The sequence below is a fragment of the Equus quagga genome, unplaced genomic scaffold (genome assembly GCF_021613505.1).
Source record: "Equus quagga isolate Etosha38 unplaced genomic scaffold, UCLA_HA_Equagga_1.0 HiC_scaffold_68_RagTag, whole genome shotgun sequence".
Lineage (NCBI taxonomy): Eukaryota > Metazoa > Chordata > Mammalia > Perissodactyla > Equidae > Equus > Equus quagga.
In genome coordinates, this window is record NW_025794381.1 from 149,029 (window position 1) to 162,643 (window position 13,615).

A 13,615-nucleotide genomic window follows, 5' to 3' on the forward strand; every position below is an offset into this window, starting at 1 on the left:
CTATTGTGGATAGTGCTGCAATGCACATAGGGGTACACAGGTAACTTTGGATTGTTGATTTCAACTAGTTTGGATAGATACTCAGTAGTGGGATAGCTGGGTCACATGGTATTTCTACTTTTAGTTTAGTATTTTTTTGAGGAAAATTAGCCCTGAGCTAAAATCTGTCACCAATCCTCCTCAAGTTTTTGCTGAGGAAGACTGAGCCTGAGCTAACATCAATTCCCATCTTCCTCTACTTTTTATGTGGGATGCCTGCCACAGCATGGCTTGACAAGCAGTGCGTAGGTCCTCACCCAGGATCTGAACCAGTGAACCCTGGGTTGCCAAAGCAGAACATGTGAAATTAACCACTGTGCCATTGGCAGGCCCCTCCATTTTTAGATTTTTGAGGAATCTCAAAAAACATAGTGGCTGCACCAGTTTGCATTCCCACCAGCAGTGTATGAGGGTTCCCTGTTATCCACACCCTCTCCTTTTGTTGTTTTTAGTGTTAGTGATTATAGCCATTTTAAAATGTGTAAGGTGGTATCTTAGCGCAGTTTTGATTTGCATTTCCCTGATGATTAGTGATGTCGAACATCTTTTCCTGTGCTTATTGGCCATTTGTACATCTTTTTTGGAAAAATGTCTGTTCATATCCTCCACCCTTTTTTGATTGGGCTATTTGTTTTCTGTTGTTCAGTCATGTGAGTTCTTTATATATTATGGAGATTAACCCCTTGTTGAATATATGATTTGCAAATATTTTCTCCCAATTGGTGAGTTGTCTTTTTGTTTAGATTCTACTTTCTTTTGCCATGCAGAAGCTCTTTAGTCTGATGAATTCTCACTTGTTTATTTTTTCTTTTGTTTCCCTTGTCTGAGAAGACATGGTATTCAAAAAGATCCTTTTAAGTTCGATGTCACAGAGTGTACTACCTATATTTTCTTCTGGAAGTTTTATGATTTCAGGACTGATCTTCAAGTATTTGATCAATTTTGAGTTTAATTTTGTGTATGGTGTGAGATAATGGTCTACTTTCATTCTTTTGCAAGTGGTTCAAAGAAATAATAGCAGAGAACTTCCCAAAGCTGAGGAAGGAGATAGAAATCCATGTGAAAGAGGCTACCAGATCTCCTAAATATTTCAATGTAAAAAGACCTACTGCAAGGCATATAGTAGTGAAACTGGCAAAAATGAATGACAAAGAAAAAACACTAATGGCAGCAAGGCAGAAGAAAATAACCTACAAAGGAACCCCTATCAGGCTTTCAGCAAATTTCTCTGCAGAAACCTTACAAGCTAGGAGAGACTGGAATGACACATTCAAATCTTTGAAGGACAAAAAATTTCAGCCAAGAATACTCTATCCAGTGAAAACATCCTTCAGATATTATGGAGAAATAAAAACTTTCCCAGATAAATAAAAGCTAAGGGAGTTTGTAGCCACAAGAACCCCACTACAAGAAAACCTCAGGAAGCCCCTTGTACCTGAAAAGAAAGGGAGAAAGGGGTTACAAAGCATGGAGTAAGACAATAAAGAGGTAGACAAAATCAGAAGATTGTAGCTATACATCAGAACAGGTTAGCAAATACTCAAGTATAACATTAAAGATAAAGGGAAGGAAAACACCAAAAACAGAGATCATCTTGTCATTTTAACCACAAACTCACAACACAATATGTAGTAATATGTGACAAAAGCAACATAGGAGGGGAAGAGGGAGGAGACTGAATTGGTTTAGCCTAAGGAAATAAGAGGCCATGAGAAAATGGACTATTTTTATCTATGAGATTTTGCATACAAACCTCATGGTAACCACTAAACAAAAAAGCAGAACAGAGACACAAATAATAAATAAGGAGAAAACAAAGAAACTCAACATAAAAAACTACATAACTCAATTGGTAGACTGAAACACACAGGACGAGAAACAAAGGAAATGCAGGAGAACCAGGAAAACGAGTGATAAAATGGCAGTGTTAAACCCTCATATACTGATAATCACCCTAAATGTAAATGGATTCAATTCTACAATAAAAAGACACAGAGTGGAAAGATGAAATAAAGAACAAGACCCAACAATATATTGCCTCCAGGAAACACATGTCAGCTCCAATGACAAACACAGGCTTTCAGTGAAGGAATGGAAGACAGTACTCCAAGCTAATAGCAAATGAAAGAAAGCAGGTGTCGCAACACTTACAGCAGGCAAAGTGGACTTTGGGATCTCCTCTTGAAAGATTCAAAGATTACATTATAGGAGTAAGGATCTTTGTATTATATGAAAATATGTAATTTATAAGAAGGGAGAGTAGGAGGGTTCAGTAATTACCATGAGAAAATCTGGAGACTCCTCGAGAGAGCGTTTTACAGAGTAGTGAAGAGTATCTATTCTGAGGGAAGACGGGAGGGAGGCCTGGTATGAAGGGATAAATTCAATAAGAGAGGCAGAATGTTGAACACATACTATTGGTAGCAGCAGTAGAGTTCAAGTGTTTAATCAGGTTGTCCAAGTTGTGTTTCATTATAGCTATGTTTCTAGGTGCATCCTGTAGATCAAAATTTCTAAATTTGCTAAACAGAGGCAGCTGCCAGGCATTCTCTTTCTTCTCCAGTCCATGTAGAACTCCTTGTCTCAGTCAAATTCGTGGGTGAACTGTCCAGAGGAACCATAAGACTGGTAGCCATTTGTGCCATAGGAAGCAACATAGTCAGCTGATGAGGGAGGGTAAGTAACAGGAAGGTGGAAAACAGAGGGAGAGAAAAGAACCTTATTAAACAAAGTGACAGAAGAAATTGACTTTCAAACATTGGGGGCTTCATCTCTGGCACAGTCTCTAGACAAAATTTCTGGCCCCTGCTTCCTTCCCCCTCAGTCTTGGTAGTTGTCCAGTTAGAACCCAGTTTGTCTTTCCAATATAATATGAGCTCCATGAGGGAAGAATTTCACAGGCCTTGTTTATTGTTATTCCATGAATGCCTGGTTTAGTGCCAGGAACATCCGAGGCTAATGATAGTGATTGTAATGAGATGAAAGAAGGAGTGAATGAATTATCATAGTATTTAGTTTTCTACCCCAAAGGTTCAGTTGACTTCCCTTTGCCTTGTAAGTTTTATCTCTCACTTAATCCTTTCATCAGTTAATAACACATTCATTATAGTTCCTCGTCCATCAGGACTGGCTCAATGCAGAAATTTTCTACACAGACTTTCCTTCCTTATTTGTTTATTTATTTATTTATTTATTTTTATTAATGTTATAATAGATTACAACCTTGTGAGATTTCAGTTGTACATTTTTGTTAGTCATGTTGTGGGTACACCACTTCCCCCTCTGTGCCCTCCCCCCACCCCCCCTTTTCCCTGGTAACCACCAATCAGATCTCCTTATCAATATACTAACTTCCACCTATGAGTGGAGTCATATAGAGTTCGTCTTTCTCTGACTGGCTTATTTCGCTTAACATAATACCCTCAAGGTCCATCCACGTTGTTGTGAATGGGCCAATTTTGTCTTTTTTTATGGCTGAGTAGTATTCTATTGTGTATATATACCACATCTTCTTTATCCAATCATCAGTTTCTGGGCATGTAGGTTGGTTCCACGTCTTGGCTATTGTAAATAGTGCTGCGATGAACATAGGGGTGCAACGGACTCTTGAGATTTCTGATTTCAGGTTCTTAGGATAGATACCCAGTAATGGGATGGCTGGGTCATAGGGTATTTCTATTTTTAACTTTTTGAGAAATCTCCATACTGTTTTCCATAGTGGCTGTACCAGTTTGCATTCCCACCAACAGTGTATGAGGGTTCCTTTTTCTCCACAACCTCTCCAACATTTGTCACTCTTGGTTTTGGATGTTTTTCCCAATCTAACGGGTGTAAGGTGATATCTTAGTGTAGTTTTGATTTGCATTTCCCTGATGATTAGCGATGATGAACATCTTTTCATGTGTCTATTGGCCATATTCATATCTTCTTTTGAGAAATGTCTGTTCACGTCCTCTGCCCATTTTTTGATCGGGTTGTTTGTTTTTTTGTTGTTAAGCAGTGTGAGTTCTTTGTATATTATGGAGATTAACCCTTTGTCGGATAAGTGGCTTGTGAATATTTTTCCCAATTAGTGAGCTGTTTTTTTGTTTCAATCCTGTTTTCCCTTGCCTTGAAGAAGCTCTTTAGTCTGATGAAGTCCCATTTGTTTATTCTTTCTATTGTTTCCCTCAACTGAGGAGTTACAGTGTCCAAAAAGATTCTTTTGAAACTGATGTCCAAGAGTGTACTGCCTATATTCTCTTCCAAAAGACTTATTGTCTCAGGCCTAATCTTTAGGTCTTTGATCCATTTTGAGTTTATTTTGGTGTGTGGTGAAAAAGAATGGTCGATTTTCAATCTTTTGCATGTGGCTGTCCAGTTTTCCCAGCACCATTTGTTGAAGAGACTTTCTTTTCTCCATTGTAGGCCCTCTGCTCCTTTGTCGAAGATTAGCTGTCCATAGATGTGTGGTTTTATCTCTGGGCTTTCGATTCTGTTCCATTGATCTGTGGACCTGTTTGTGTACCAGTACCATGCTGTTTTGATCACTGTAGCTTTGTAGTATGTTTTGAAATCGGGGATTGTGATTCCGCCGGCTTTGTTTTTCTTGCTCAGGATTGCTTTAGCAATTCGCGGTCTTTTGTTGCCCCATATGAATTTTAGGATTGTTTGTTCAATATCTGTGAAGAATGTTCTTGGGATTCTGATTGGGATAGCATTGAATCTGTATATTGCTTTAGGTAGTATGGACATTTTAACTATGTTTATTCTTCCAATCCATGTGCAAGGAATGTCTTTCCATCTCTTTATGTCATCGTCAATTTCTTTCAAGAAAGTCTTGTAGTTTTCATTGTATAGATCCTTCACTTCCTTGGTTAAGTTTATCCCAAGGTATTTTATTCTTTTCGTTGCGATGGTGAATGGGATAGAGTTCTTGAGTTCTTTTTCTGTTAGTTTATTGTTAGTGTATAGAAATGCTACTGATTTATGCACGTTAATTTTATACCCTGCTACTTTGCTGTAGTTGTTGATTATTTCTAATAGTTTTTCTGTGGATTCTTTGGGGTTTTCTATGTATAAGATCATGTCGTCTGCAAACAGCGCGAGTTTTACTTCTTCGTTACCTATTTGGATTCCTTTTATTTTTTTTTCCTGCCGAATTGCTCTGGCCAGTACCTCCAGTACTATGTTGAATAGGAGTGGTGAAAGTGGGCACCCTTGTCTTGTTCCTGTCCTCAGAGGGATGGCTTTCAGTTTTTGTCCATTGAGTATGATGTTGGCTGTGGGTCTGTCATATATGGCCTTTATTATGTTGAGGTACTTTCCTTCTATACCCATTTTATTGAGGGTTTTTATCATAAATGGGTGTTGGATTTTGTCGAAAGCTTTCTCTGCATCTATTGAGATGATCATGTGGTTTTTGTTTTTCATTTTGTTGATGTAGTGTATCACGTTGATTGACTTGCGGATGTTGAACCATCCCTGTGTCCCTGGTATAAATCCCACTTGATCATGGTGTATAATCTTTTTGATGTATTGCTGTAATCGGTTTGCCAAAATTTTGTTGAGGATTTTTGCATCTATGTTCATCAGTGATATCGGCCTGTAGTTCTCCTTCTTTGTGTTGTCCTTGTCAGGTTTGGGGATCAGGGTGATGTTGGCTTCATAGAATGTGTTAGGGAGTTCTCCATCTTTCTCAATTTTCTGGAACAGTTTGAGGAGAATAGGTATTAAGTCTTCTTTGAATGTTTGGTAGAATTCTCCAGAGAAGCCGTCTGGTTCTGGACTCTTATTTTTGGGGAGGTTTTGATTACCGTTTCTATTTCCTTGCTTGTGATTGGCCTATTCAGATTCTCCATTTCTTCCTGATTCAGTTTGGGGAGATTGTAGGAGTCTAGGAATTTGTCCATTTCTTCCAGGTTGTTCAATTTGTTGGCATATAGTTTTTCATAGTATTCTCTTATGATCTCTTGTATTTCATTGGTATCTGTTGTGATTTCTCCTCTGTCATTCCTGATTTTATTAATTTGCGCTTTCTCTCTTCTTTTCTTGGTGAGTCTGGCTAGGGGTTTGTCAATTTTGTTAATTCTTTCGAAGAACCAACTCTTTGTTTCATTGATCCTTTCTATTGTCTTTTTTGTTTCAATATCGTTTATTTCTGCTCTTATTTTTATTATTTCCCTCCTTCTACTGACTCTGGGCTTTGTTTGTTCTTCTTTTTCTAGTTCTGTTAGGTGTCGTTTGAGGTTGCTTATGTGAGCTTTTTCTTGTTTAGTGAGGTGGGCCTGTATTGCGATGAATTTCCCTCTTAGGACTGCTTTTGCTGCATCCCAAATGTTTTGGTATGTCGTGTTCTCATTTTCATTAGTCTCCAGATAAAATTTGATTTCTTCTTTAATTTCTTCAATGATCCATTGTTTGTTGAGAAGCGTGTTGTTTAGTCTCCACATTTTTGCACCTTTCTCTGCTTTTTTCTTGTAGTTGATTTCTAGTTCAATAGCATTATGATCAGAAAAGATGCTTGATATTATTTCAACTCTCTTGTATTTATTGATGTTTGCTTTGGTTCCCAAAATATGGTCAATCCTTGAGAATGTTCCATGTGCACTTGAGAAGAATGTGTAACCTGCTGTTTTTGGATGAAGTGTTCTATATATATCTATTAAGTCCATCTGGTCTAAGTTTTCATTTAATTCTATTATTTCCTTGTTGATTTTCTGTCTGGATGTTCTGTCCATTGGTGTTAATGGTGTGTTGAGGTCCCCTACTATTATTGTATTGTTGTTGATGTCTTCTTTTAGTTCTATTAAGAGTTGCTTTACAAATTTTGGTGCTCCTGTGTTGGGTGCGTATATATTTATAAGTGTTATGTCTTCTTGGTGGAGAGTCCCTTTTATCATTATATACTGTCCCTCTTTATCTTTCTTTATCTGTTTTGCTTTGAAATCTACCTTGTCTGATATTAGTATAGCGACACCTGCTTTCTTTTGTTCATTATTAGCTTAGAGTATTGTTCTCCATCCCTTCGCTCTGAGTCTGTGTTTGTCTTTGGGGCTGAAGTGTGTTTCCTGGAGGCAGCATATTGTTGGATCTTGTTCTTTGATCCATCCTGCCACTCTGTGTCTTTTGATTGGGGAGTTCAATCCATTTACATTTAGAGTGATTATTGAGATGTGGGGGCCTACCACTACCATTTTGTGTCTTGTTTTCCGCTTTTCTTCAGTTTCCTTTGTTTCTCGTCCCATGGTTTAATCTGTTCTGATGTAGAGCTGCTACTCTCTGTTGTTGTCCTTCTACTTATCTCCTCTGCTCTTGGTTTTGTACCCCCTTTCCTTTTTTGGATTTTTCAGGAGTGAGGGTTTTCCTGAGGATTTCCTGAAGAGGAGGTTTTGTGGCAATGAACTCCCTTAATTTTTGTCTATCTGTGAAAGTTTTTATTTCTCCATCGTATTTGAAGGATATTTTCGCTGGGTAGAGAATTCTCGGCTGTAGATTTTTGTCCTTCAGATTTTTGAATATATCATTCCACTCTCTTCTAGCCTGTAAAGTTTCTGCTGAGAAATCTGCTGATAGCCTGACGGGGGTTCCTTTGTAGGTTAGTTTCTTTTGCCTGGCTGTCTTTAGTATTTTCTCCTTGTCATTGACTTTTGCTAGCTTCACTACTATATGGCGTGGAGTTGGTCTTCTTGCATTGATAAAGTTTGGAGATCTATTGGCTTCTGTCACCTGAAGATCCATCTCCCTCACCAGATTTGGGAAGTTCTCAGCCATTATTTCTTTGAATAGGCTTTCTGTCCCTTTCTCCTTCTCTTCTCCCTCTGGTATACCTATAATCCTTACGTTGCATCTCCTAATTGTATCTGATAATTCTCGGAGAGTTTCTTCATGTCTTTTTAGTCTTGCTTCTCTCTCCTCCTCTGCCTGCAGCAATTCTATATTGCCATCTTCCAAATTGCTAATTCTTTCCTCCATATTATCGGCCCTACTGTTCAGAGCATCTAGATTTTTCTTAATCTCCTCTATTGTGTTCTTCATTTCCAATATTTCTGTTTGGTTCTTCTTAATCGTATCAAACTCTTTTGTAACATAGCTCCTAAACTCGTTGAGTTGTCGGTCAGAATTCTCTCTTAACTCATTGAGAATCTTAATGATGGCTGTTTTGAAGTCATCGTCATTTAGGTTATACATCTCATTTTCTTTGGGATTGTTTTCTGTGTATTTGTTGCTTTCTTTCTGTTCTGGAGATTTAATGTATTTTTTCATATTGCTTGATGTTGTTGATTTGTGCCTCCGCATGGAAATAGAGTTTAGTTGCTCCTTTCACTTGTTTCAGCTGCTGCGGAGGGAGGAGCAGCTGTTTATATTTCACCAACCAGGAATCCTGTCCGTAGTTGCTAACTGGGCCTGGGCCCCTCTTCGTAGCCACAGTGGCCCTTTGGATTCCCTCCTCTGCCGTGGGGGCCGTCACAGGGGGGCTTCAGGCTGCAGGTGCCTACTGTTGCAGCCCACCTAGATGTGCTCTCTCCTTGGGGTCTGCAACGGTGTTATGGGCTTTTCCAGCAGCCAGGGGTGGGGTCACTTATATTTGTCGCTCCGTTGCTGTCGGCACCCACAAAATCTCACTTGTCCTCTATGGGTCGCAGGAGAGCAGTTGGCATCTTTTACAGTCTGTGGTTAGTTCACCTAGCTATGCTGCTTTTGCCCTGGGGTCTTCCAGCCTTGTGGCTGGTGGCTGGGTGCCTTCTACTGGTGCTGTGCAGAGGCTTTCCCTAAGGCTGCTGTGAGCCTGTAGGGTTTCCCCCTAGGCTACGAAGCTGGGTCTCTGGAACTCCCCCCAGCCCCAGTCCTCTCTGAGATCTCCGGCAATCCCTAGTCCCAAGGGGCGGGCAACGGCAGCTGGGGGTCCCTCCGCCCTCTGGGATTCTCTCCAGGCCTCTCCCGGAGCCGTGAATGCTCGGCGTGGCCCCTCTGCTAATGGCAGACAGAGAGCTTTGTCTGCTGCCCGGGCGGAACTCTGGCGCTTCCCGCCCGGGTCGCAGAGTCGGCCTTTGAAACTTCCCCCAGCCCCGGTCCTCTCCGAGATCTCTGGCAATCCCTAGTCCCACGGGGCGGGCAACGGCAGCTTGGAGACCTCCGTACCCTCAGCGACTCTCTCTGGGACCCTCCGGGCGCTGCGAACACCAGTCGGGGTCTCCCCGCCAATGGCGGGGAGAGACTCTCCCCACGGGCTCAGGTGTGCAACTCCAAAGTTTCCCTCTGCGTTTAGGAGTAATTGCGGGGGGTTTAGGTAGGGTTCTGGTCACCTGTTTCCACCGTCGCTCCTCTGTTGTGTGCTCGCTCCTGCCCTAGATGTGTGTAGATCCTCTGGGGGCGTCCGTTGGAAGAAAGCCGCTTGCGGGTACTAGGCTGCTCGTTGGGTCAGAGAGTTTTCACCTATTTCCACATCCTCCCGGAGGAAAGTCCGTCCACCTTCCGATGTATAGTCGCGTGGGTCTCTCAGACGTCCTGAGATGCTGTCTGGATATCCTTTGTCAAGCGATAAGTGTCCAAATAATTGTAGACTGGAAGGGGGAGAGACAAAGAGGACTACTCACGGCGCCATCTTGGATCTCCCTCCTGTTTATTTATTTTTTTTTACCAATGGAAAGCTCACAGGATCTTATTATTTTAAAAGAGTTTTCTCTAACTGTTATAGGGTATAAGAAATACTATGATAAGGGCAGCAACAATATTACAAAATACATAAAAAATACACAATGCTTCTAAGGTGTCTGTTTTGTTAACAGTAGTGATCCCTAAAGGAGAGGACCTGATTCCTTCTGAAATAAAAAATGGAAGCTTTATTAGATTTGGGATTTCTGTTATTACTCACCCTTCTTTTTTTTTTTCCTGAAAGAAGTTACTAAACCTCACCTTTTTCTGACTCAACACTTGTATTCATTGAGGACTCAAGGTAAACTATGGCCCCTTTCCTTGAATAGACAACGTGCTTATCTGAGGATGCCAAAGAGGAATAGCAGCCAGTGCAGTATGACTCCACCCAAATGAGCCTAACAGGACAATTTTGTCAAGACATATATGAGCCTTTTACTATTTCCTGCTTTTTTTCTTCCTCATTTACTGAGCATCAACAAGGTTTCAGACATCTTGAGGAGCAGGGAGTAAAACACCATCAGCAGGGTCTCTGTCCTTGAGGAGTTACTGAATAGTGGGAGAGTCAGGTGAGTAAAGGAGTCAATAGCGTATACTGTGGTGAGTTCAGTGATGGGAAAATCAATAGCCTTATAATGCAACATCCTCAACAAATACCTCATCTGTCAATCAAACCAAACTACTTATCTTTTCATGTTCCCTGTGCTTGATGGGGTCTGGTTACCTCTTTGAAATGAAGTTATCTTTTAGGATTTCCCAGACACCTCCAATTTTCTTGAAGTTTCTGCTTAGTTACTAATTCTCTAAACTAAATTCTTACATTAAACATGTTTTTGACCATATTATGACTGTTCCAAACCTTCCATTCCAATGTCCTGGTCCCCAACTTTGTCTGTACCTCACCCTGCTCACTCTATTCCCTGCACAGCATGACCCCCTCAGTTGATAATTTAAAGGGCTCTCCAACAAAGTCTCTTGATCCTTACAATGAATCTTCTTGACTTCTTTTTCAAACATGAATGTATACAATTATTCTTTTCATCTGGTACTTGTCCTGGGCTGCTGACTTTTGCTGAAGGATATCACACTGCTGGGCCAACTGAACCAATTCAGTTTTATAGTTTCAGCCTCAGCTGGGGCCACTGTCCTGCTCAGCAATGGTCCTTCTACTTTCTTGCACCATGTTCTTTCCATCACTAATCTGTGCATCCTGTGTGAGGCAGACAGCATGTCTCTTCATATTTGAATCCACAAAACTTAGCTCACTGAGTGCTTTAAAATGTATATTGAATATCAACCGCTATCCTTGAGGAACACAGAGATTTCTGGAAGACTGACAGGCACAGAGGTAGTAGAGCCAAACGAAAGCCAGGATCAGTGGTGACCAGGCTGCATTATGGCTTGTGACCTCTAAGTACTATTGCTTTTCATGAAGGGCCCTTTCCTCCATAAAAATACTAAAAGTCATATTTTAATGACCAAATGGATATGAAGACAGAATCCAGGCTACAGTAAAAATTAAAACATTTTCTTCTATCCTGAAAGTCCATTTTTCTTCTAACTTTAAAAGAAATCAAAATATTTTTGTGGGACCCTACAGGCATTGCAGTCCTTCAGGACTGTGCCCACTGTGTCTAACATGTAAGTTGAGCCTGAGCAGGACACTCTAGTGTGACACTGAACGAAGAAAGTTTGGAAGTGCTCTGGAGAAGTTGGTGAAACTTCCACTACCAAATAAACTTAGGATGGGAACAGTCATGGTTAATAAAGCTACTGAAGTTACAGCAACCTCCATTTCACTTCCCCTCTGAACTATTTGGCTTTTCTACTTTGGCTTTTGCAAACTGACTCTTTTTTTGTTTTGTTTTTTTAAAAGATTGGCACCTGAGCTAATAACTGTTGCCAATCTTCTTTTGTTTTTCCTGCTTTTTTTTTTCTCCCCAAATCCCCCCATTTTAGCTGTGGATCCTTCTAGTTGTGGCATGTGGGATGCCGCTTCAGCATGGCCTGATGAGTGGTCCCATGTCTGCATCCGGGATCTGAACCAGCAAAACCTTGGGCCGCCGAAGCAGAGCACACAAGCATAACCACTGGGCCACAGGGCTGGCCCTACAAACTGGTTCCTCATGTCAATGAAACAGTAGGGAAAGGAGCCAGAGATAGATCCTGGAAAGAAAGGAAGATAAAGGAATGTATGAAGAGAGGGTGGAAAGTGGTGGACAGCAAAGGTAGTGGGGCCTAAGGGACAAAAGAATTACTCTGCTTGCCCAGTTTTCCTCTTATAGATCTTCATTAGATGAAGAGAAAGATGATGGGCAGTTTGGGCTGACAATTTGAGAATAATATAATTTAATTCACCAAGTTTTTCATCATAAAGTTCTCAATTTTAAAATCAAAATAAAGATATTCTCTACTTTGGTAAAGAAAAAATTATGAAGATACTCCTGTAATAGTAATAATTAAAAAACAAGAAGGAGCATTGACTTTTATATGTTTTCATTACTTGGAGAGTCTTTCCACATACTTATTTGATTATTTGTGAGGTGACACGTATAGGGTAACTGAGATTAAGTGAGGACCATGTGGTGAAATGACTTGTCTAAAGACATTCAGCTGGGCTCTCTTCCCCACTCCCCACATGTGCCAGCTCCCAGCATGGAAATGAAAGTAAATCTGAGACAAAGAAAAGGACACCCTTCTTTAAATCGATGTAGTATATGTATTTCATGGAACTATTTACCCCAAGATAAACTATAGGAAAAGTATATAAAAAGCTTCAAATGTTGTTCAGAGGGGCTGGCTCAGTGGGGCAGCGGTTAAGTGTGCACATTCCACTTCGGCGGCCCGGGGTTCGCCGGTTCGCATCCCAGGTGTGGAGATGACACCGCTTGACAAGCCATGCCGTGGTAGGTGTAGCACATATAAAGTAGAGGAAGATGGACATGGATGTTAGCTCAGGGCCAGTCTTTCTGGAAAAAAGAGGAGGATTGGCAGATATTAGCTCAGGTCTAATCCTCCTTGGAAAAATAAAACAATAAAACACAAGTTGTTCAGAGAAATTTGGGAGCAATAGTTCATGAAATTTCAGTAACAAAACATCAACTTGTGGAAACATCCCTAATCTTTGAGGCAATCATTAGTGAATGCCATAAGAGCCCCCCAGGCTATATTCACTGGATCCAATAAAAGAATAGAATAATGCTCTTGGTTAACTCTGCAGCAGCACAGGCAGCAAAGAGAGTGAGTTATAATGCTGGTTTCCTGAAGGAAAAACAACCATAGTTTTTGGATCTGCTTAATATTGAGAACGCCTTTAAAGAATCTCTACTATTTCTGTGCCAAGCTCTATTTTATCCCACTTCCAATTCCCTGTTTCCCGAGTCTAGTCTCCATATCCCTCAACTTTGCACTCACCCACAATGTCTTCATCTCCACAGGGTCTCATCATACTAGTTAGGGTGAGAGCCCCCAGAATTGGACCTCTGTTTACGATCATCTTCTTCTCAAGGTGGTCTCAGCAGTTGCTGTTCTGAGTTGTATAGCACTGGTGTGGACTGACCTGAGAAGGAACTCTAAACACACCCAAACAAAACTCTGCCAGATCAGGTTCTGGGCAATCAGAAAAATCCCCCATGATGACACTTCAGTTGCCGGTTGAAGAGTTTGTACTAAGAGCCCTGGAAGGGATTGGGAAATCCCCTGGTTCTGATGCAGCCTCCAATCAAAGTGGACCTGAGAGAATTTTCTATGAAAGGATAGAGGGTATTAAATCAAAATCTTCTCACGTGTGTGTATGCCTGCTGGTGGCTAGAAGGGTGGGAATTTCTGACCAGCCTCATGGATTGATGAGGTCATCGCAAATTTAGTGTCCTTCAGGATTTTCTGGGTTACAACCTCCAAGAATTCTCCCCTGCATTGATCCTCCTCCCTGGCAGTCCCCATC

General features: G+C 40.9%; 1 pseudogene; it reads right to left on the reverse strand.

Moving 5' to 3' along the window:
* Window positions 1–13,199, reverse strand: part of LOC124232497 (HLA class II histocompatibility antigen, DQ alpha 2 chain-like) — a 14,682-nt pseudogene extending 1,483 nt beyond the window's left edge.
* Between the last annotated feature and the right edge of the window lie 416 nt (window positions 13,200–13,615).